Genomic DNA, 4,493 nt, shown 5'->3' on the forward strand with positions numbered 1-4,493 from the left:
AGGTTGTTTGGTTTCGGTCCTTCTGTGATGACATCAGATATCATACTATCACTCGACAATATGCAACAGTCTATTCTTGTTCTAGGGATTCGTGGAGAATCCTTGAACCTGCAAATCTCATACATGAACCGCTAGTACTGCTTATTTAAATGGAACTTATTATTGGCTGCTATATGGCGGGCGTTGTACTTCTGATGATTGTAGTGGTTTTTCATTTGGCTTTGGCAATGAGGTGTTTGTAGAGATCGGAAGGCCAGATGTTGGGCGCGCTTTCAATCATTGCAATGTGCAACTGGTATTGCTTGATGACTTCATTGCCCTCATGACCGTTATTGAAGGATTTATTTATGATATATATGAGTAATGATCCAACCAGGTGTTTGGAACAAATAATTTACCTTTCAATGCACTTCAAATATAAGGTCTTGGTATTCTAGCGCTCTCATTTTTGTAAATAAACGTTCCTGCCTATTCTCCTATGATGTTAGGACTCAGACGGCGATGAATATCATATTTCGTCATCCATGCCTAAGGAGAGTTATTTGAAAAACCACTGTGAGCACGTGATTTTTGCCCTACGAGAACTACTCCCAAAAAATTCAAAATAAAATAGTTTTGTGTTGTTTGTGATTTATTTGTATTTTTGTCCGTGCGTGTTTATTTCTACTTTAATTAAGAAAGATACAAAAATAGGTGTTGCATATGCATTTAGGATTTAATTTTACAATTAGGAATTAATGAAAATCACAAAAATGTGTATTTTTTGCATTTTTAGCATTTAATGTCCGATTATGTGATTGTGTTTTAATTAGTGCTTGATTTTAGATTTTACTTATTATTAAGAGTCAATTAGTATTTTTTAGCTAATTTTGGTTTTTGATTTAATCTAGGATTTTGTTTGTAAAATAGGAATTAAAAAGAAAAATAAAAGAAAAGGAAGAAATGAAGAATAAAGAATAAATTCGGAACTGGGCTAACTTTTTAAAATCAAAATCATGCCAAAACAGATGCCCAGACCGGTCCAAATCTCACAGACGTTCGAACGACTTCGTTTTAACGGAAATCAATCACATCCGTTGATCCTGCATGATCCAACGGCTCAAAAGCCGTCTCCCTTACCCATTCCCTGGCCCGACCCGTTACCTGGTTCAAACCGACCCCCTACTTAAACCAAACGACGCCGTATTGGTTAATCTCCTTGATCCTAGCCGTTGATCTTAATTGATCTAACGACCGGGATTAAATTCCCCACATGGTATATATTCCTAAATCCTACCCCGCCTCCTAGAACAAACCCCCCTCGCCCCATCGGCTCTCTCAGACCTCTCAGAGACGACCCCTCAAAACCCTAGAGCCGCCACCCCGCCCCTTCGCCGTAAACCCGGCGACATCAGCTCCGATGGCCATGAAAATAACACCCATTGACCACCATCCCCTCCCCTCCACAAATCCATACTCGACTTGCTTCGAATCATCCCTGAGATTCTCGAATCTTCAATCGAAGAATCATCCTAAAACCTCACCTCCTCCGATGACAACCAAATTCACACCCCTGAACCTTCTAACCACCCTCAACACAAATCCCTACCCCTTTAACCTCGAATCATCCCGGTTCGTTTTGAATATTCAGTCGAAGATTCGAGTAAAACCCTAAAACTACCCAACCAGCCCCAAGTTCACACTCTAGCTCCACCTGACCTCTTTCGTTCCCAAATAACCCCTACCGTGGCTCGAATCTTACTAGAACTGGTCGGATTTTAAATCGATTGAAGACCCCTAGGAGGATCAAACCTGGAGCCGGTCCGAGTGAAGGGGAAATTTGAGGTTCCTAATCGACTTTAATCGAGTGTTTTCAGTCGAGAACACTCGATTGAGGTCCGTTTGGACCTCAAAAATTCGAGTCGAAGTGAAAGGGGAACTGTTTGGAGTTTCAGCCTGTAATTTTGAGGTATTTGTCTTCTTTTTCTTTTCCATTTTTGTTGTTTATCCATTTGAGCCTCGTTGTATTTCATCATCCTTTTAATTTATTTCTCTCCTCTTTCGGACCTTTTTTTTCGGTCCAGTTTTCTTCTGATTGATTAACATACGTTATAAATAGTTTCGTCGATTAATCCGTTCATGTTTGTAGTTTAGTAGTTCTCGTCAATTTGTTTTGGTTTGGTAATTGGTGTTGACTCGTTAATTTTAGTCACTTGTTGAAGTTAGTCAGTTTGTCGATTTGTTTTTAAACATTTCCGATTTTCGCAATCGTTAAAATTAAGTTTGTCCGGTCGCTAAAATTAAGGATAAGTTCATCACAATGTTTGAATCGCTTAGTCATTCGTCACATTGTTTTGAATTTCTTGGTCAGTTGAACTGCTTCGTCACAACTGTTGTTTTGGTTGTCACCTGAACCTACTGTGTCATGCCCTGTAAGGGTGTTCTGAGTTATTAAAAGCCTTGGCCTTTATTTTTTTGCTATTTGATTCAAGCCTAAGCAATTGATGAATCGAATCCTACTGTTTAGGGTCTAAAATGAATCTGACATTGGTTTGAATTCAGTGTTGGTATGATAATGTCAACTAGATAGTAGTGAGTCATAAGGTTGCATTCAGAATTTAGGAGAATTGGTTATAGCTGCAATTTCAGGGACTCTAGGAGGGTATTTTGGGATTTAAAAGATTTGAGAATGGCCTAAATTTAGTGGTCTGACAGTAGGGTACTAAAGTATCAATAAACTAATGAATTGTTTAGTAATAGTGGGGAACAAGGCTTAATGGCATGGGAAGTTGATTAAATAAGTTAAGTCACCCATAACCTTGGATTAAAAAAGAGAAAAACATGTAGTAGTGGCTGTCAGGGAATATCATGGGCAGAAACACTCTCTTAATTAGCTGAATGCTCCTAAGAGTTAAAGGGTTAAGAAAGTTTGGCTATAAAGGAGAGGAGCTGGACACAATTTAAAAAAAAAGAACATTCTGGAAATCTTAAGGGTGTTGAACATTCTGAAAAACTGGAAGAGAGTTTTAAAAGTTAGTCTAGTTCAACTAGTGCTATCCCATTGAAACTAAAAAGAGCTTCAACTTTAACTGTGGAGTTGTATTTTCGAGTTTTTCTTGATTACTGAATTCTAGGGGTGTTGCTGCTTGTGTTTTGATTGATATTTGGTTGCTATCAAGCTGTTTTGGGGTCAGTTACTGGGTGTTTGTGTTGCTGTTGGTATTGCTGGGAATTTTAACTGGTTTCCTGAGTCGCTGCTGGTTATCTTTTGTTGCATTGCTGTTGCAACTGATGTTTGCTACTGCTGCTGCTGACCTTCCTCTCTTCTTCTTCCCCATTGTATTCCTTCCAGGTACACATTTGTACACTCTTGGCTTGAAGCGAAATGATGTGTTGACCAGGCTTTGTTTTTGTTGAATTCCTCCTGTTTAGATTTGTTCTCGAATAGAGTTTTTAGATTTGTTCTCGAATAGAGTTTTCCTTTCTTTGTCTAAATATGTAGTTGACTGATTAATGAGTCATAAAGTTGCATATGTATAATGTTTAGTTTTCTGTAATAAGACTGGTTCGTGTAAATGTACCTAATTGGACTGTATCTAGACCATGTGAGCTACCGTTTTTCCAAGTTTTTTTTGGATTCAAATGAATTGAAGGTATCATCATATAGGTTCAAAGATAACGAAATGGTTACTTGAATAATGTTAGCCTAACGTCAATTTTCAAATACTGAGGTATTTTCGACAGTTGTAAAAAGAGTTCAAAAATGGCTTGGTATTACATTTGGTTCTTCTAATAACCCATTCATCTAATAATGTTAGTTTAAATTAATCAAAGAATAGTTAGTTTGTTTTGATATTACTGTGTGTCAATCTCGTGTTCAATTCATAATCTCAACTTTAGTATTATTAACTAATAGAACAAGGAACGATACAATCTCCCTTTGAGCAAGCTCGGTTGCAATTTTCCGTTTGCATTTGTCTTAATCTAATAACTAATAAGAGGCACGAGCTTATAAACATGTAACTAATTAGGACTTCTTCTCTTTTATTTTAGAGATGAACTTAATAGAAAAATGTAGTCACTTTAGGATTGTCCTTTTAAAATAAACGAAATGAGCCTCGCCTAGTAAAACGCATAGATTGCGGGGCCCTCACAAATGTATGTATTAATTACTTAGAACTCGGGATCGACCGCTTAGCGAACTTCACGGCCTTTTTCCCAAAATAACCACGTGTTAATCTCTTTAGGCGCGTACTTTAAATAACATTACCTTCTCAAATTCGAGTGCGCACATTTATGTGACCCAAATCCAAATCTCAATGGAGTCGAAATGTGTCGACAACCACGGGTATATTGATGTGACGTGGTTTGAGATACGTCTTCACAACGTTGCAATTCTCTGTTAAAATAATAATGATAATAATAAAAACGGTAAAGAGTTAAAACTTGCATATAAGCTCATAATTGTTAAAGTCAGATAAATAAGTCGAATGTGATAGTTGAGCGACCGTGCT

The sequence above is a fragment of the Nicotiana tabacum genome, chromosome 1, assembly GCF_000715075.1.
Source record: "Nicotiana tabacum cultivar K326 chromosome 1, ASM71507v2, whole genome shotgun sequence".
Lineage (NCBI taxonomy): Eukaryota > Viridiplantae > Streptophyta > Magnoliopsida > Solanales > Solanaceae > Nicotiana > Nicotiana tabacum.